We start from the raw sequence: 21825 nt of genomic DNA on the forward strand, positions 1-21825 counted from the left end.
ATGGTCAAGCATTCAGTCTCTACTCAGCTCTGTAACATGCCCAGATCTTTTTCTTAAAATGAGAATAGTTATCCCTAGAGGGTGGTGTAGTTTTGTTAAAATCTTTAGAGTTGCATTAGGATTATCTGCACATGCCTGCCAAGTGCTCTGTACAGCACACCTGGTTGTCATAGATATGTTAAGAATAATTGGATCTGCTGAGTCATATGGTCCAAGTGGCAGAGCAGTTTGTAAGCAACCTGGACCTGCTGAAGAGCCTTTTCTTGATTGGAGCCACACTCCAAACTAGTAGCTTCTCAGGTTACTTGATAAAAGTTTTGGATTAGCAAGCCCAAGTGAGGTATTTGTCAGTAAATCTAAAAATCTCAACAAACATCATGACTCTCTCTTAATTTAAGGAGGGGACAGTTGCAGCAACTTGTCTTTAATTTAGAAATTGTATCTTACATTGTCCCAGGCTGCTAAATCACTACAAAGCATGATGAAAAAAAAACTAACTAAACTAAAAATCCATGTAAGTTGGCCTGTAAGCAGTAAGAATAAATGAAATTTGAACTTGCGTTTTTCTCTTACTGCTTTGAAGCCTCCAACTCTGATAATGTGCATGACCTACAATAGAGTTGATGCACGTTACCACGGAACTTCAAAAGCACTTGGCCAAGTACTTGAAGATGCTGAAGACAGAGACCTAGTGGGAGCGCCAGGTGCTGCAGCTCCAACCACTTCCTCATACCAACAAGATAATCTGGCAGACATGTACAATGTGAGCCATCTGAAACCATACCTAACTTTACGTCAAATTTCTGAGTTTAAACATGAGCTGCTGCTGCTTCACTTCCACCTTCTAAATCTTGCACAAATTTATTTTGTGGCCAACACTACGCTAGAACCTTAAAGGAAAGGGAATTTGAAATTATGTAATTCCAGTTTAGCTAAATTTATACAAGACAACATCACAGTAATTATTGCCATCTTAATTTCCTCTTCCTTTAATAGCCAGAATCTAGGTAATTATACTGAAGTCATACTCATGTTTCAAAATTTAACAGGATGTACTATGTCTTTTGCAACTGTAACTCAATTATTGACACCAAACTCTTCTTTCAAGGTAGTTAAGTGATAGCTCATCTAGATTTGTAAGTGCACCCAAGGTAACTTAAAGAATAATTCATACATATAAAAATCAGATCAAATTATTAAATATTTAAAAATTCTGACAAAATATTCATGAAATATTTTATAATTTATCAAAATACATTACACATTTCTTAGTGCATGAACCTCTTAAAAATGAATATATAGTCTATGTCATTTTATCAGTTTATGGAATATATTTCTACATTCTTTCAACACATCTATTAATTGACTACCAGATGACTGGAACATGGTGCAGAGTTTATAATAGTAATTAAGGTAGGCAAGTCCCAATTGTAAAATAATTAGTATTCTGGAAGATAAATGGGAGGGAGGATAGGAAAAACCACGTAAAAGTAAAAGTACTATACTATACTTCAAGTGAAGTTTTGTGAGGTAAAGAAAACAGAGTACTGTGGGAGAGAAATATAAGTCTATCTAAAGGAAGTTAGTTTTGTTAGATAGAATTTGAATTGGAAAAGCAATAACAAGAAGGTGATCACTGTAGGAAAATCTAAGGTAAGAGATCTAAGATAAGAGTGCTGCAGCAAGATACTAAGGAAGGGGAGCAAGCTTGTCATGTTGCAGGAGAAGAATATAAACAAAAAACAATGGAGTGTTTGGAACATAATGAGAAAGGGAAGAGTGTTGCCGGATGAAGTCAGAGAAATAGCTAGACTCACAATATGTGGCATTTTATAGGCTATGGCAAGTAATCAATATTTACTATCTTTCACAGCCTTGAATTTTTTGAACAGAATAGACCCTTTAAAAGTGGTCAAGTGTAGAGACAGGGAAATTAATCAGGAGGCCATAATGCTAGCCAATATAAGAAGTAATGGTGACTTCAACTGGATTTTATTCCTAAAGATAGAAGTATCTATAAGATATGTTGGAAGTAGAAAAATAGGGCTTATTAATGTACTGAATTTAGAGTTACGTGAGATAATAACCAATCAAGAACCTTCTTGGTTTCAATCATGAGCAAATGTGTAAAATGTGTTGCCATTTACTGAGATTAAAAGCCTGGATTAGGAAAAGTTTTGACAAGGAGTTTAAGGGGATGGAAATTACGAGCTATGTTTCGAAAATGTAAAATGTGATATTACTATATAATACCCAAGTAAAGATATGGATAATTGGAACAATATAAATATTTTGTGAGCCCAAAAAAGTCAGATGTCATCAATTTCGTATGGTTCTATCACCTAATATTATGTGGTTGTGTATTTGAATCTGCAGTTCAGAGAAAAGCTCAGATTTAGAGAGAGATTTGGGAAGCATTGGAATATTGATGTTATTTAAAGCTATAAAACTGGATGTGATCACATAGGAAAAAAATGTAAATAAAAAATGACTTTATAGGTGAGCTAGCAATATGATATTTATAAATAAAAATTGAGGCTGAACACAGTGGCTCCTACCTGTGCCTTCCCCAAATTTTGGGAAGCCAGGGTGGGAGGATTACTTGAAGTCAGGAGTTCAAGACAAGCTTGGGTGACATAGGGAGATCCTGCCTCTACAAAAAAGAAAAACAAACAAAAAAATTAGTCAGGTAGTCCTAGCTTGTAGGGAGGCTAAGGTGGGAAGATTGCTGGAGTCCAGGAGTTGAAGGCTGCAGTGAGCTATGATTGTTCCACTGCACTTCAGCCTGGGTGATAGAGTGAGACACTATCTCAAGAAGAAAAGAATAGATTGAGAAAACAAGTATAACAGGAAAATTCAGAAAAAGCAGATGAAGTGATTAAAATTATTTGTACTTTCTTGAACAAAATATTAAGACTGTTTTTCAGTTTGATCTTCTGGCATTGCTGTGTTTCATTCCCTGTCACATAAATAAGTAAATACAATTTTCTGAGTCACTGTGAGTCTGTGAAGTTGGCTCTTGATTTAATAAAGAATCTTAGCAAACCTTTTCAAATTTCACAACCCTAGGACTTACCTAACTGCAATATTCAATATTTTATATGCTGCTCCAGCTTCTACCAACTGTCCTATAAACTACTAACAGTTTAAGATAGACTCAAAAAGAAATATACAACCATAATACTTTCTTATGTTTTATTGTGCAATAAATTTGACATAGATTTTCTAAACCCATATTTACTTGATAAATGGTGCAATGTAAACTGATAATTTCCACTTTCTCTTCTCTTTCTCTTCTCTTTTCATCAACAGATTGTTGACTTTTTTATCTTATATTCAGGAGCTCCATCAAGGACAAGTATATACTTGCTATATACATCAAAGCAGCATTTTTCAAATTCCTACTACTTGGTAGCAAAACCAGAAATGTAACATGAAAATGAAAATAGCTTACTAGATAATATAAAATTGCTCCTAGGATAAATCTGGAGGACCAGGCTGAAAAAAATAAGCAAGAACAAGGTAACTAACCAGTAGACAACAGACTACTGAAACAGACTGGCTAGATGCTACTTTGAACATTAATGTTTCTGGAAACAGCCCTGTCACCACTCAGGAATGCCACTCTTGGAAATTTGACTCTTTTAACTTGAATAACCTCAAATTTTCTTGAATAGCTTTCACTCTCCCTTAAAATTCAATGCCTAAGAAAGAAACATGTGAATTCAAGCTCAACCCAAGTTTATATGTCTATGAGCTATTAGGGCATGAATATAGGATGGGGCCCTGCCTGCCCCAAGTTCCACCATCACACTAGGGATTCCTTCACAATTTAAGGGGTATTTACACGATGGATAATTAACAAGTAGCAAATATCTACTATAACCAATTATACATACAATCTTCTTTTAATTAGAAAAAAATGATCCTATATGACATAATACAAATATTTATTGTACAACTGAAACAAATTTCATTTTCAAGGGAAAATTGCCTAAAATTTCAGTAGTTTTTGTATCTAATTCTATGTTTGAATTCTCTAGAAAATACTTACTGCTTTTTACAGGAGGAAATTTGTTACAATATAAATATAAGTGCAAACACGAGCAAAGATTTAAAAATGGATAAAGACTCTAGTTTTTGTGTTTATGGCACATAATTACAAATTACCTCCTCTATCACCCATTTCAAATTCTTCTGGCTTTGAGACAGCAATCTCAACCTGATAGGGTTCTCTATCTAATTGTTTGATCCAAACTTATGTTAATAAAATATCTGTGACTTTGGTGTTCCTGCCTGTACAGATTACAATAACATTTAGGCCTCCGTGCTGTTGTGCTAGTGGGTGCAGTAGGGGGTCATCTGAATTCTATCCATATTCTTCCCTCCATTATGTAATATTTACCTATTTGGATGGTGAGGATTGATCATCCCAGTCAATATAAATATCCCGTTTTGACTTTTGACTTAATCATATGAAAAGCTACATTGGCCAGAGGCAATCTCATCTAAATCAATGTGGCTCATCTTGGAAGCATTCTTCAGAGCCCAGACTTTCAAATGAGCAAAGCCACAAATCATGGGGGATAAGAATAGACTTTTTTCCGCAAGTATGTATTTAGGTGTAATTCAACTTCTGTCCTTTGTCTCCTACTGCATTCTGCTTATGGGAGGACATTTTTCAAAGATTGGTTGTTAGTTCAAAACACATTTTATAGTCTTCAGGACAACATTATAACTTTTCAAGTTTCAGGCTTATGTGTTGGGGAATGGAGGGAAATATATTAAATATGTAGAGCTCATCAAGTTGACTAGTGTTATGTAGTCCCTCTGGTTGCTTTGAACAGCAGATGGAACAGAGGCCCTGTAAATAACCGAGCAGTGACCAGAAGGAAATGTCGTAGAATAATATAAGCTATGCTTATTTATAAAATGGCTTTAGGCCGATTTTTTCACCTAGAGCCCTGATGGGCTTATTAAAGGACACTTTTAAGAAATTTATTCTAGTTCTCAAATATTAAGTAATGTGGGCTTATCTTGATCATTATGTGGCTGCCTGCCTCTGAGATAACCTGCATTGGTCTCCACCTCCTAGTATTGATACCATTGTACAGTCCATTCCCACCTTGTACTAGGGTTGATCTATGTGGCCAATAGAATATGACAGATTGATGGCATGTCGCTTATGTGATTGAGTTATAAAATATGTTGTGACCTCCATCTTGGTCCCTCTTTTTGTTTTTGTAATTTCAATAGCTATAGGAGTACAAGTGGTTTTGGGTGACATGGATGAATTGTATAGTGATGAGGCCTGGGCTTTTAGAGTATCCATTACCTGAATAGAGTACATTGTACCTTATAGGTGATTTTTCATCCTTCACCCGCCTCCCACCCTCCGTCATTCTGAGGCTCCAATTTCCATTATACCTCTTTGCATGCCTTTGTGTATCCATAGCTTAGCTCTGACTTCTAAGTAAGAACATGTAGTATTGCATTTTCAATTTCTGAGTTACTTCGCTTAGGATAATGGCCTCCAGTTCCATACAAGTTGCTGAAAAAAAACTCATTATTTTATTCTTGTTTATGACTGAGTATTTTTCCATGTTGTATATATACCACATTTTCTTTATCCACTCATCGGCTGATGACCATTTAGGTTGATTCCACATCTTTGCAATTGTGAAATCTGCTGCAATAAACATATGCATGCAGGTGTCTTTTTAAAGTAGTGACTGCTTCTCTTTGGGGCACAAAACCAAAACTAATAAATGGGACCTAATTAAACTAAAAAGGTTCTGCTCAGCAAAAGAAATATTGAATAAACAGTCTGCAGAATTGGAAAAAAATATTTGAAAACTTTACATCCAACAAAGAACTAATATCCACTATCTACAAGGAAGTCAAACAGATCAACCAGAAAAATAATCAAATAATCCCATTAAAAAGTGGGTAAACGACAACAGACATTTCTCAAAAGAAGATATACAAATGGCCAACAAATATGAAAAAAATGCTCAATATCACTAATCATAAGGGAAATAAAAAAACCTCAATGAGATACCACCTTACTCCATTATGGGTATTGGGCATTATTAAAAAATCAAAAACAATAGATGTTGGTGTAGCTGTAGTGACAAGGGAATGTTTATACGCTGTTGGCGGGTATGTGAATTAATATCCCACTTTTTTAAGTGACTTATCAGGGAGAAGTCAGCTGCAAGGGAGCATAGCTTTGAGACTCATGTGATAATCAACTGAGACTTTCTGCCACTGACCATGCAAGTGAGCTACCTTGGAAGCAGATCGGTCAGTCTCTGTCAACTTTCAGATGACTGCACTTTGACTGTCAGCTTTACTAAAATCTTATAGAAGATCCTGAATCAGGATCAGCTATATAAACCACTACTGAATTTCCAATCTCAAAAACTATGTGAGATAATAAATGCTTGTTGTTTTAAGCTGCTATTAATAATTTTTAGAGCAATTTACACAGGAATAGAAAATTTAGTCTGTTTAAAAGTTTGTCTTAAAAACATTAAAGAGCTATATTAATAGCCATTACTGGAAGCCCATAGTCCTTCTTATGATTTTGGACTATTGCCATAGAATCCTTGGGATGTCAGTTTAACATAAGATATAATTTTTGTACTACTCAACATACATAATTAAATATCAAGCCCATTAACCAAAGAAAGTGGGATACATTTTTTTTCCAACAGAAATTTTGGTATGCCACAGCAAGAAAAACATTAAAGCATAATTAAGATATCTTAGTGTAAACAGATGTTTTAGAAAACACACAGTAGGAAAATGAAAACACAGTGAAACAATTTTTGAAATTAAGATAATTGGTTAAAAATCGAGCTTCTTAGACAAATAAACAAGGAGTCCATCTTTCATGACAAACAAGAAGGCTCGCTTTGTGCTCAGCATTGCCGGCATGATTTATTATAAGGAGAATATTTTAGCCCTGTGGAATTATCTTCAATTGTACATCAGCTAGATGAAGAACAGAGGATGAGAATGGCAGAAGGAGGAGTTTCTAGAGAAGAAACTAGAAACACATTTTTACAGCAGCCTGCTGGGAATATAAGTGACAGTTTTTTTGCTTTTGTTTTTGTCTTTTCTCTATTCAAGTTATAAGCAATGCCTTGAAAATTTGGGGTTTAGACCTAATCTTGTTCAATAGTCCAGAGTACCAAAGGCTCAGGATCGACCCTATAAATGTAAGATAATTTATATGCAATTATAAATAATACTTGTTTACAGTTAGAAAGTTAGAAAAACAATGTTTAATTCGAATACTTTCTTGATGGTTTCAGACTTAACATCAGATAAATACCTTGCAATTTTCTCAGCTCAATTACAACAGGAATGTTATTCTGTATTTCTTGTTAAGGATGATCTGCCAGATTGTGAGGCCAACCAACTCCTGCAGATGATTAGGGTCCAATAAACGCATCGACCAAAACTTATTGCAGAAGACTTAGATAAATTAACAGCAAAGGTTCCATAAAACAGACCTGGAATGAGTCTTAGAGGCAAATGATGTGTCAGAAATATTAGATGATCAGGAGGATTTGCAGAGGGCTCTGGGCTAAGTCGCCAAGTAATTGACCTGGAAGATGAAGAAGCAGATCTCTGCAGAGCTATTCAGCTAAGTATGCAAGGCAGTTCCAGAAATTTATCTCAAGATATTCCATAGACCTCAGGAAAAATCTCACTTCAAAAGAGCTTTAGAAGAGAAGAGAAACCTGTCTGAAAAGCAGCAGCAGCAGCAGCAGCAGCAGGTAGATTCACCAGGACAAATTTCATATCCATGTGAAAGGCTGATCACAAGTTCAGGAGCATTTGGGAGTGATCTAGGTGATATGAGTGAATAAGCCATGTTTCAGGCAGCTGTGACCATGTCCTTAGAAACTGTTGGAAATAATTTGAAAACAGAAGGAAAAAATATCATTCAAAAATAATTTAGGCTGGATGTGGTGGCTTGCATCTGTAATACCGGCATTTTGGGAGGCCAAGGTGGAAGGATCACATGAGGCCAGGAGTTTGAGACCAGCCTGGCCAACATGGCGAAACCCCATCTCTACTAAAAATACAAAAAAATTAGCCAGTTGTGGTGGTGCACACATGTAGTAATAGCTACTTGGGAGGCTGAGGCATGAGAATTGCTTGAACCCCAGGGGCAGAGGTTGCAGTGAGCTGAGATCATGCCACTGCACTCCACTCTGGGTGACAGAGTGAGACTCTGTCTCAAAAAAATAAAAAATAAGTAAATAATTTAAATACTCCTATTTTTCCAATATTATCCTGTGTGATTACAGCATAGGATTCCAACATTATACTGCAGGATAACAGCACAGGTCCATTTTGGTAATGTGTCAAATATATGAGGAAATAAGACTTTTAGGTGGCTTGCAAACAAAATAATGAGAAAGTAGGAAAATGCATCAGTTGTAGGACTAAATAATGATCTTTCAAGTATTAGCCAAAGAGGCATTCAGCAATCATAGAAATTTAAAAGATTTTTTTAAAATTGAGCTTCTTTTCCTCACCATGATTAACTTAGGTACTTAGCCAAGCCTTTCATACTCCTACATAAGTACTGAATTATAACAAGAAGATGGTATAATCCATGGATTATTTAATTCCAATATAATTTTTAAAAATTCTCTGAGTTGTGTTTTCTTCCAAAGTTAACATTTATATTCATTGCATCATACAGAAATATGGTTTTCTGTATTTTTTTATTTTAATAACGAACACACAGTTAGGTACCTCTATTGACACCTACACTTGTGAGTATGGCTCTATTTATCTATGGGATTTACCATCTGATGAAGTTTTGTAATTATGACAATTTAATTTGGTGCTTTTCTCTAATTAGGCCCACTGTAAAGACATTTTAAATTGAATTTAATTGTATTAATAACCTCTGATTGACACTGGACTACTATTATTTTAATAGTTGTCATCAACTCTCTTAAATACTTTTGGCAGAAATATATTTTTCCCAACACTGTGTGAAAGAAACATCACCTGAAAAGCAGGATAAATTATAAAATGCCAACTCTTACAGTTTCTATTTTAAAGACATCTTAATAGTTATAAAGGACCACTTAGGAAAGATATAAATACATCTGTCTCTTTTTCTCCACCTATACTATGCAAATTAGCCCCGAATACCTGAAGACCCCTGGTTGAATTATGAAAAGTAGCCAAATCATTTACAGGCATGTATGCATGTGTGCATGTGAATGCGTGCGTGTGAGTGGTGATAATGACATAAGAGCTGAGACCCTGGAAAGTCTTTTGGAGGGGAATTTGTTGCACATTTTAGTGTGTATTTTAAAAATATGGCAATAGATAAGAGAAAATACTTGTAAGTAGCAGAGCTTCAGAATCCTTGACAAACCAAAAATATATAGTAAGAAAAATGCATCAACAATGGCATACATATCTTGTCATTGATTGAGAGATCATATCAGTTGGTTGGACATTGGAAATAATGGAGAGAAATAAAATACTCTCAAGACTTTACAATGAACAATAGAAGAGAGCACAATAGAATCCAGGTGCTTCCTCTTCCAAACTAGTTTTTGGCTAGGTACAGAGATGTGACAGTGGTTGGTGATTAGGTTAGAATGTATGCCTGGAAATGAGGACAATGCCAGTAAAACAAATACCTACTGTATTGTCATCATTCTACTTTCTATGAAGGATAATATGGGGAAAACTAGAGACAAAATGGTTTCTATAACAATATAATCATAGCAGTGGCTACCACCTGGCATTCAGAAATAATGGATTCCTGCACCTACCTGCACCTACCATTTGCAAAGCTAATTCTGCATTCTTGTTAATGGAAATCCATACCTTGAGAGAAAATGCTAGGTATTGTAATTCATAATATTCTGCTATACTCCAACAGCACAAGCTCATTTCAATTTCTGTTTACTCATCTGTCAAGGTTTTATAGGAACACATTTTTTAGCCATAACACCTGCATCTAGAATCTCACATGTGTTATGCAAAATATACTTAAGATTTTCAGTTTGTTGCACATGCACTCAAGATATGTGTCTTATGCTAAATAGCGATGACGACAGGTGTACCAAATCAGCCTGTTATGTTTGTGGAGCTCAAAACAAAATACTGCTGCATGTCTTTTGCATTTTAAAAACCTAACAAACACCATACTTCAAGATGATTAAATCTGGAAATCTATTTTTAATTGCTCCTCTTCTCTCCTTTGCTTTCAACTCTGATGGAAGTCCTTCCTGCTCCCATTTCCATCTGTACTACCCCCTGCAGGTTCATGAATGAGAATAATTTCTACCTAAAAACACAATTAAAAATGAAAGAGAAAGCTTTGTTTTGAGTTTTTCATAACTCTTGTTTGAATGACTAATAGTGGTTAGAATGCCAGAGTTATGTTAGGAGATTTAATGGTGTATTCAGTCACATTTATTTTTTTTCTTTTTTTTAACATTTTATGTGAGCATTTAAATGTTGGATCTTTCAGGTAGGGAAGCTATGCAAACAGCTACACAAGGAGATCTCCAACAGAAGTTTCTACTTACCTGGTCTCTGTGTCTTGTGTTCCTGACAAATCTGAATAATGTGTCTTTGGGGCAATAACTGAATCTAATTTTCTATATTTCTCTGTTCCAGCACCATGTTTATGTGGAGATGAGGCATATAGATTTTTCTCTCTGTATCTCTTTCTTTCTGCCTCTCTCTCTCTTTGATTTGTTTACAGTATATAGATATTATATAGCTATAAAGACTATATATATAGATAATATATGTACACACATAATATTTAACAAAATTATAATAAAACTTTTAAATTTCACCTTGTTAGTTTTCCTTCACTCTTTTCCTGCATTACTTTTTGAGGGTTTTCTATATATTTCATTTCAAATGAATTTTAAGTATTACATATACTACATGGTATGTTTGTGTGTGTGTGTATATATATATCTTACATATGTGTGTGTGTGTGTGTGTACATACATATATATATATATATAATGCACATTTTACTTATGATTGAAACAGGAGAGCTTCCTTATTTCCTTTGCAGGATGTGTGACAGGGGATTGGCTTGCCTGTTTGGTTGCACTGCAGCTCAAATACCTAGGGGGAGCATGCAGACGGACAGGTGCAGAGGCCCAGGTGAGTGCGCTGGTCTCTCAGCCCCGTGGTAGTGTCTAGGGGTGACTGCCTGCAGCCCCAGTGTTACAAAGCTCTTTCAGCTCTGCCGTCTGCAGACAGATTGAATGTTAATCAGCTCAATGGGCCATCTGCCTTATCACAAGGGCAGAGGGCCAGTGTGACAGCCTTCTGTATCCCGAGTTCTTGCCCAGTGTCCCAGAAGAATCAGATCACATGTGGCCTGAAGGATGAGTGTAAGGTTTTATTGCGTGGTGGAGGTGGCTCTCAGTGAGATGGATGGGGAGCCAGAAGGTGGAGGGGTGGGGGAGATAATTTTCTCCTGGAGATTGTCCAAGGGGAGATTAACCAAGAATGGCTGAACTACTCTCGTCGTTCAGATGCCTCTTTTCTCCTTCTCTGCCACGCCATCCTGCTGCTCTCTGCCTCCCTGCCACTCTCTTCCACTCTCTGCTGCTCTCCACAGCTCCTCTTGATGTACAGCCATGTGGGTGTATGTCCACTAAGGTCTCAGGTTTATATGGGCACAGGATGGGAGGCATGGTGTGCCAGAGTGGTCTTGGAAAATGCAACATTTTGGCACAAAAACAGGTCTGCAGGCAGAAGCCCGAGGATGGAACCCTCACCAGGGACCCTGCCCTTCTCTACCCAGCACTTCTCTGCTACCTCCCATATCACCATCATATATATTTATAGAATATATGATATACACTAATATATACTTATTATATTATATACATTTAGTATTATATATATATATTATATACACACACACACACACACACAACTTGATCTGGACATTTCTAAAACCAGTTTTAGATTCTGACTATATTTAAACCTGATATTTTCTACAAGAGCCAAAAAGTGAACAAGACTTTTTCATTCTCACGGCAATTTTAAAATAACAAAAAGTTTTAATCAGAATTTGGTTGTTTTTTTCTCAATTTGCCTTTGTCTTTTTAAGTGAGGAGAGCTGATTCATAATTTTTAAAATATTGGGTTTCTTTTTGAGAGGTGTCTGTTCATATCCTTTGCCCACTCTTTAATGGCATTGTTTGTTTCTTTCCTGTAAATTTGCTTAAGTTCCTTGTAGATTCTAGATATTAGCCCTTTGTCAGATGGATACATTGCAAAAATTTTCTCCCATTCTGTAGTTGCCTGTTTACTGTGATGATAGTTTCATTTGCTGTGCAGAAGCTCTTTTTTTAAATTAGATCTCATTTGTCATTTTTTGCTTTTGTTGCAACTGCTTTTGGTGATTTCATCATAAAGTCTTTGCCCATGCCTATGTTCTGAATGGTATTGCCTAGATTTTCTTCTGGGGTTTTAAAAGACATACATGTGGCCAATACACATATGAAAAATAGCTCATCACTGATTATTAAAGAAATGCATATCAAAACCATAACGAGATGCCATCTCACACCAGTCAGAATGGCGATTATTAAAAAGCCAAGAAACAACAAATACTGGTCAGGTTGCAGAGAAATAGGAATGCTTGTACACTCTTGGTGGGAATGTAAATTAGTTCAACCACTGTGGAAGACACTGTGGTGATTCCTCAAAGATTAGTACCAGAAAAACCATTTGACCCAGCAATCCTGTTACTGCGTATACACCCAAAGGGATATAAATCATTCTGTTGTAAAGATACATGCACACATATGTTCACTGCAGCACTGTTCTCAGTAGCAAAGACACGGAATCAGCCCAAATATCCATCAATGATAGACTGGATAAAGAAAATGTGGCACATATACACCATGGAATACTATGCAGCCACAAAAAGGAACAAGATTATGTCCTTTGCAGGGACATGGATAAAGCTGGAAGCCATTATCCTCAGCAAACTAATGCAGGAACAGAAAACCAAACACCACATGTTTTTACTTATAAATGGGAGCTGAACAATGAGAACACATGGACACAGGGAGGGGCTCAACACTTACTGGTGCCTATTGAGGGAGAGTGCGGGGAGAGCATTAGGGAAAGGAGCTAATGAGTGCTGGGCTTAATACCTAGGTGATGGGTTGATAGGTGCAGCAAACCACCGTGGCACACGTTTACCTGTGTAACAAATCAGCAAATCCTGCACATGTACCCCAGAACTTTAAAAAAATTATAATAATTATTAAAAATTCTATTTATTTATTTATTTATTTTGGGGACAGAGTCTTGCCCTGTACCCAGGCTGGAGTGCAGTGGCGTGATTTCGGCTCACTGCAACTTCCACCTCCCAGGTTCAAGTGATTCTCCTGCCTCAGCCTCCCCAGTAGCTGGGACTACAGTTGCGCACCACCACACCCAGCTAATTTTTGTATTTTTAGTAGAGACGGGGTTTCACCATGTTGGCCATCATGGTCTCTATCTCTTGACCTCGTGATCCACCCATCTCGGCCTCCCAAAGTGCTGGGATTACAGGTATGAGCCACTGCGCCTGGCCAACAATTTTTATAAGGTTAAACATACACAAATCGGATGGACAGTCAATCCATTCCAAGGAATTTACACACTGTGTCTGCACAATGATCTGTATGTGTATGCTCATGATACTTTATTCATAATAGCCCAAACCTGGAATGATAGAAATGTCCAATAACAAGTGAATGTATAAACAAACATGGTAGTCACACAAAGAAAAAAATATATATTGAGTTTCAAGAAGTCTCTTCTCCAATGGAATGGCAGTAGAGACAATAAGAAAGGAAGAAAGAAAGCTGAGAGGTTGAAAGTGAAATGTGCTGTGTTTCTGTTTCCTATCAGCAGATGTAACTCTATGCAGTATAAATATTTCCAATAATATTTCCTTTTAATTATTTCTAAAATAAAAAATGTTAATTCAGTTAGGTGTTTTAACACTAATAGGATTGGTTAGTTTTTTACTTTTTACCAGGTACCAGTGTTGGCAGGGATAATCTGAAGAATTGGAGGAATGTAGCGACTTACTTGGCTGCTTTCCAAAGAGACAGGTTATCTTGCATTGATGCCGTAAAGAAGCAATTAACTGAATTCAGTTAACTGTTTTAGAGCCAAAACAGTTTTCTTTTTAATTTTTAAGCACTTGTAGAATTAACAAAACAAAACAAAATTTAAAAAGGGGGTATGAGAAGATACATTGAATAGCAAACAAATTTGAATGTTAAGAAAAACAGGATTAAAAATGATCTTCACGGATTAGAATATAAATGAGCCTTTATACTTTGTGTTTCAGTATCTGGATAACTGGAAAAAATAACATTAAGAAAGCAGGTATTGTATTAAAAAAAGAAGTGAGGACAAAATCTAGAAGCATGAAATTTTCACTGATTTGAAGCATACATGAATGCCTGAATCAATTGGGATTCCAGCCAAATGAAACAGAACAAGGCAGCAGAAACAAATCATGCTGTGCTTCACGAAGGATATTGGCAGCTTCATAATTGTGCCTTGAAATGCTTTTCTTTATTTCTGTCTAATTGCCATTAAATTCATCATTTCACAGAGAAGTTAAGGCCAAAACTAAAGGAACATTTCAAAATTTATGTTTCTTATTTATCAGTGACATAATAATTGCTCATATTTATGGAGTACAATGTGATGTTTCGGTGCACGTATACACAGCATAATCATCAAATCAGGGGTAATTACCATAACCATCACTATTAACATTTATCATTTATTTGTGACAACATTCAAAATCTTTTGGCTTTCTTGAAATATACACTACATTGTTATTTGTTATAGTCACCCTATCATTTTAGGACTCATTTGATCTGCTGAAAAATCCAACCAATTTCCTATCTTAAAAGTCATTCACCAGAGGAAAATGATTATAAATTACCTAAAAAATTATATGGGTGGGTGCTAAGAGATCCCACTGTTGCTTACTTTTCTATTACCCTTTTATCTCTGTTGGAAACCTTGAGAAAAATATTTTCCATTTTTAAGATGGGAACATAGTTGGGGGATTAGTGATAATTTAAAGGTTATAGCAGTAAATGGCCATTGACATCAAAATTTCTGATTGTAAGTGATGTATTCTTTCAACAATTTAATGCTATTGAACTAAATTACCCTCCCACAGAATTTTTAAAAAATTGACACAAAAACAAACAAACCAAAAAAATGGGTAGGTATGTGAGTTGATGGGTACATTAATTTGCTTCACATTAGTGAGAATCTTTTTCACTATGTATATGTGTCCCATAACATAATGCCATATAACTTAAAATTTATTTTTTTTTTAATTGCAAATGGAGGAAAGACTTCAGAATATGCTTTAGGGCTTCGAGAGGAAATAGGTGTTCTCCTATCAGTGCTGTTGGCCCCAGTGGATGTTTCTATATTCACTAAGTTTACATACAGAATTATATAAGTCCTCGAAACTATACTCCTGGATAAAAGGTAGTGAAAGCAGGTAGTAAGATAACAAAACAAAACTGATACTTATGTCTCAGGTTTACCCATGTTTCCTTAATACCTATAGCAGGAAATACAGTTTTAGCTTTAGTAAAATAACTTGAGTTTGGAATTGCTTCTTTATGGCATCAATGCAAGATAACCTGTCTCTTCTTTGGAAAGCAGCCAAGTAAGTCTCTACATTCCTCCAGTTCTTCAGATTATCCCTGCCAACACTGGTACCTGGTAAAAAGTAAAAAACTAACCAATCCTAAAGTGTCACTCTGCCAGTGGCATTCTGAATCCCACATGTGTTAACAAACTAAACTAAGAATTTTCCAGTTGTTTCTTTAGCAAAAAAGAAAAAATACTTTATGCAACTGCATTATTCCGTTAATGCTCTTCCAATATGCATACGCTAGTTAAAGACCAGTTGTCAGCTTGGAAGTAGATTTTTTTGAGTCCAAATAAATCATATTCTGCCATGGGATATTACTCATGTTGTAGTATTTCTCCTAATATTATGATCTAGATTGAAACTCAAAGTCATTAAAATTGGAAAGTTTTCCACCTCAGCTACATACAAAAATGTAATTCATAATTTCACAACTCAAATAGTTCCAAAGTCGCTTCCACATTTTGGGGTATCTTTACAGCAGTGCCCCACTCTACCAGTACCAATTTACTATATTAGTCCATTTTCACATGATGATAAAGACATACCCAAGATTGGGTAATTTATAGATAAAAAAAGATTTAATGGACTTACAGTTTCACATGGCTAGGATGGTCTCACACTCATGGCAGAGGTAAAAGTCATGTTTTACATGGTGGCAGACGAGAGAGAATGGAAACCAAGCCAAAAATGTTTCCCCTGATAAAACCATCAGATCTCATGAGACTTACTCAGTGTCACGAGAACACTATGGTGGAAATTTTCCCCATGATTTAATTATCTCCCACCAGGTCCTTCCCACAACACAAGGGAATTATGGGAGCTACAATTCAAGATGAGATTTGGGTGGGGACATAGAGCCAAACCATATTAAGTAGTGTCACATAGTGAAAGGTCATGGATAAGCATTTCATAATACTGTATGTTGACTATCAATGGAGAATTTATTTTATTTGAGAGCACAACAACAAAAACTTTAATTTTATTCTTTTCTTTCTTTCCCTTTCTTCCTTCCTTCTCTTTTTCCTTTCTGCCTCAAGTGTCCAGAGAGTTTTGTGGCAATTATGCTGAAGTTACACTGATGCTGCATTGAGTAGTAGAGAAACTTTCTCAACATTCACAACTAAGGTAGACAATATATGAATTCAAAGTTATTTTGCTAATTTAGTTAAGTTGCTCAAAAATCAAAAAAGGGAAGAGCCTAAGATAGAAAGGTATTTTAGTATGGACATAATACTCAGCACATAGTTGTATGCAAAACCCTAGAATTGGAAGTGACAATATTTTGACAATATTTTAAACTTCAGGAATTATCATTATAATTTTTTCTACCAACTCCCATACACTTACTGAGAAGTACTGAATATACTTTTCTAACTAATTTAACATTGATAACCACATGTATTCAGAAGCTGTAAACAAAACCCTAGGAGAGTCAGCCTTCATTATTTCTCTCCCTTAATTTACAAAATCATCAATACTTGCCAATACTATTTAAAAACATCTCTTGAATTCCAGCACTTTGGGAGGCCAAGGTGGGTGGATCGTGAGGTCAGGAGATAGAGACCATCCTGGCTAACATGATGAAACTCCGTCTCTACCAGGCGTGGTGGTGTGCACCTGTTACCCCAGCTACTCAGGAGGCTGAGGCAGGAGAATCACTTAAACCTGGGAGGCAGAGGTTGCAGTGAGCTGAGATTGCCCCATTGCACTCCAGCCTGGACGACAGAGTGAGACTCTGTCTAAAAAACAAACAAACAAACAAACAAACTCTCTTGAATTAATTGGCTTCTCTCCATCAGCACTGAAACTATATTGTCCAAGCAGCCATTATCCCTCACTTGGACACATCTAAATCTGTATTCCTTCCTGTCCACATTATCTATCACTTTTTTAGTCTGTTAGCTTTATAAAACGTAAAGCATAAACTACATAGTACACATAATTCCCATACTACATGCTTCTGTAACTTTCCATTACACACAGACTAAGATCTTCATTACTTACCACCTCACCAATCTCATTCCTTCTGGCTTCATTTCAACTCAGCATGCCCTCTTATCAGTATAATCCAACCATACTGGCTTTCTTCCCATTCTGTCAACATATTGCACTTTCCACATAATCTTTGCTATGAGCGGTTTTCATGCCTGGGATGCTGTCAGCTTCCACCCTCCTGCATCATTCTCAATGCCATCTCATCCTCCAAATCTCTACTCAAGCCTTTTTCTTTGAGATGCTTTTTATTACAATGTTATTGAAAGTAGATCAAATTAAGCCCTTTATTCCCTTCATGGCAGTTATTTTTTCTTCTTATTATTTTTTGTATAATGTTTTTGGTCTGACTTCCACAGTAGACTGTATGTTCTATGAACACAGCAAAACTTCATCGTTTTTAATTTACCATTTTATCCTCAGGGGTTGGCACATAACAGGTGTTCAAAAATTATTTCAGATAAATAATTAAGACTTCTTTTAGAAGTCTTTAGAATTAGGGAGTCTTCAGAATTAGAAAGTAGAGAACAGTCCTGGGTATAACATGAATACGCCATCACACAGACACATCCACACAAATATACATGCATGTAACATTCAAATTCTAACAAAATACAACTTTAAGGAGCACGTTTTTTAAATTAGAATAATGAGAATTAATATTAGGTTGGTGCAAAAATAATTATGTTTTTTCCCATTACTTTTTTTTTTTTTTTTTTTTTGAGATGGAGTCTCGCTCTGTCACCCAGGCTGGAGTACAGTGGCACGATCTGGGCTCACTGCAAGCTCCACCTCCCATGTTCATGCCATTCTCCTGCCTCAGCCTCCAGAGTAGCTGGGACTACAGGTGCCCGCCACCACACCCGGCTAATTTTTTGTATTTTTAGTAGAGATGGGGTTTCACCGTGTTAGCCAGGATGGTCTCGATCTCCTGACCTTGTGATCCACCCGCCTCGGCCTCCCAAAGTGCTGGGATTACAGGCGTGAGCCACTGCGCCCGGCCAGAAATTTCTAAGCAGTGAAGCATTCAAGAGGTGACCTGAGTGCTGTTAAAAGCAGTTTTAAAAGGGAAACAAAGCATAAAAATTAGGAAAGTTTGCAGACTGACAATGCAATAGAAAAGAAAAACCCATTTTCTGAGGAGAAATTCAAGCCTGCTGCAGAAATTTGCATAAGTAATGAAGAGCTAAATGTTAATTGCCAAGAAAACGGGGAAAATGTCTCCAGGGTATGTAAAAGACTTTTGAGACAGACCTACTCATCACAGGCCCAGAGGCCAAGGAGAAAAAAATAGTTTCATGGGCTGGGCCAGGGGTTCCCTGCTCTATGCAGCTTAGGGACCTTGTGCTCTGTGTCCCAGCTGCTCTAGCCATGGCTAAAAGGGACCAAGGTATAGCTCAGGCCGTGGCTTCAGAGGGTGCAAGCCCCAAGCCTTGGCAGCTTCCACATGGTGTTGGGACTGCAGGTTCACAGAAGTCAACAATTGGGGTTTCGGAACCTCCACCTAGATTACAGAGGATGTATGGAAGGACCTGGATGTCCAGAGCCCTCATGGAGAAACTCTGCTAGGGTAGTGTGGAAGGGGAATATGGGGTTGGAACCCCCATACAGAGGTGCTTCGTGCACTTGGAAAAGCCACAGGCACTCAATGCCAGCCCAAGAAAGCAGCCAGGAGGGAGTCTGTACTCTGCAAAACTATAGGGGCAGAGCTTCTCAAGGCTGTGGGAGCCCAACTCTTGCATCAGCATGACCTGAATGTGAGACATGGAGTTAAAGGAGATTATTTCAGAGCTTTAAGATTTAATTACTGACTTGTTGGATTTCAGACTTGCATGGAACCTGTAGCACCTTCATTTTAGTCAATTTCTCCCATTTGGAAAGGGTGTATTTATTCAATGTCTGTACCCCCATAGTATCTAGGAAGTAACTAACTTGTTTTTATTATTATTATTATTATTTTACAGGCTCATAGGCAGAAGGGACTTACCTTGTCTTAGATGAGAATTTGGACTGTGGACTTTTGAGTTAATGCTGAAATGAGTTAAGACTTTGGGGGACTGTTGGGAAGGCATGATCAGTTTTGAAATGTGAGGACGTGAGATTTGGCAGGGGTCAGGGGCAGAATGATATGGTTTGGCTCTATGTCCTCACCCAGATCTCATCTTAAATTGTAGCTCCCATAATTCCGATGTGTTATGGGAGGTAACTTAACACTACTTCGTGTCAGTGCTGGGATTACAGGCGTGAGCCACTGCGCCCGGCCTTTCCCATTACTTTTGCACTAACCTAATAGTAAATAGTCATGCCCTTTTATTTCACGTTTTTTATATAATAAAGTTAAAATCGGGCCGGGCGCGGTGGCTCACGCTTGTAATCCCAGCACTTTGGGAGGCCGAGGCGGGCGGATCACGAGGTCAGGAGATCGAGACCACGGTGAAACCCTGTCTCTACTAAAAATACAAAAAATTAGCCGGGCATGGTGGCGGGCACCTGTAGTCCCAGCTACTCGGAGAGGCTGAGGCAGGAGAATGGCGTGAACCTGGGAGGCGGAGCTTGCAGTGAGCCGAGAATGCACCACTGCACTCCAGCCTGGGTGACAGAGCGAGACTCCGTCTCAAAAAAAAAAAAAAAAAAAAAAAGTTAAAATCAATAAACATAAGATTTTTGTAACAATTAGGTAGGCAGAGAAAAAGGAAAGAAATATTAATTAAAATTAATTTGAACACTGCCCTATTGCTTTTTTCCTCCAATTTTGTTTTTGAATAACAATATTCAGTGCTCAATTCGTAAAGAGTGTTTTTTTACACAAGCGTACTTGTCTAAATACCAGGATACTTATTTTAGCACACAGATACTGTCCAGTCATTCTGAGTATCTAGAGATAATAATATTTAAAGGGATTATCTAATTTGAACAATTATGAAGAAGGGAAATAGGTTTATAATAAGGAATGGACCCCTACTTAGAACAAAGATTATGCAAAGTTTAATACATGTACGTGTGCATAACTATTTCTAAAAAATAAGCAAATTTTAGTGTCTCTTTTATAAGGAATTAGAATTAACCTTTGAGACTGCAGCTATAGAAATTATCTTTGTGGTTTTGTTTCCTCTTTATAATTCATGCTTTTTTGGCTAATAATTCCCATTTATAGTGAGATATCCATTTCCTGTCTCTGGACTCCTATGAGTTTTTAATGTATTTGCATCCTAGTCACATCTTGGAAGGTAAAGCTCTATAACTTGGCATCTTTTACTTTCTATCATAAGCATAATAATCTCTTGTATGAGTTTGTATTGCTCTAAAAGAATACCTGAGGACAAATAATTTATAAGGAAAAGAGGTTTATTTGGCTCATGGTTCTGCAGGTGGTACAAGAAGTGTGGTGCAGGTATCTGCATCTGTTGAGGGCCTCAAACTGATTCTACTTATGGCAAAAGGGGAAGGGGAGCCAGGGTGGGCAGAAATCATATGGTAAGAGAGAGAAATTAAGAGAGATGGGGGAGGGAGGTACCAGGCTCTTTTTAACAACCACCTCTCCTGGGAACTCATAGATTGAGAATTCACTCACTGGCCTTTGTGCCAGGGAGGGCCTTAATCTATTCAGGAAAGAGTAGCCCCAGTAACACAATCACCTCCCATGAAGCACCACCTTCAAAATTGAAAGTCAAATTTCAACATGAGATTTGGAGGGGTCAAACCACTATACCCAAATGAAAGCATCACTGATACAGCTTTCTCTTGCTGTCTAAAATATGGAAAGATGCAAACCGACTTTCAAATTTGTTTTATGCTTAACTCTTCCAAGGCACATAATACCTGATCATAAAAAATGATGTGATATTATATTTTAGAAATACCCTGTAAGTAACATACCTTTCTCTCCAATCACGTAGTTAATGTTTCACCTTCCTTCCAAACTGTTCACACATCAATTACATGAGGAACACTTCTTCCCTTGTCTTTCTTTCCACAGTGTTAATCATTATGTCTCCAATACTATTTTTGTCTGTATTAGTTATCTGTTGCTGTGTCAAAAATAGCCCAAAATTTAGAAGTTTGAAAGAATAAACACTTAGTATTTCACAGTTTCTGTG

The 21825-nt window shown here is 36.9% G+C and overlaps 1 pseudogene; it reads left to right on the top strand.

The window, feature by feature from the left end:
• The first annotated feature begins 1050 nt into the window (after positions 1 to 1050).
• LOC100601102 lies at positions 1051 to 7883 on the top strand (annotated as a pseudogene).
• Positions 7884 to 21825: the final 13942 nt, after the last annotated feature.

Source organism: Nomascus leucogenys, chromosome 16, assembly GCF_006542625.1.
Source record: "Nomascus leucogenys isolate Asia chromosome 16, Asia_NLE_v1, whole genome shotgun sequence".
Classification (NCBI taxonomy): domain Eukaryota; kingdom Metazoa; phylum Chordata; class Mammalia; order Primates; family Hylobatidae; genus Nomascus; species Nomascus leucogenys.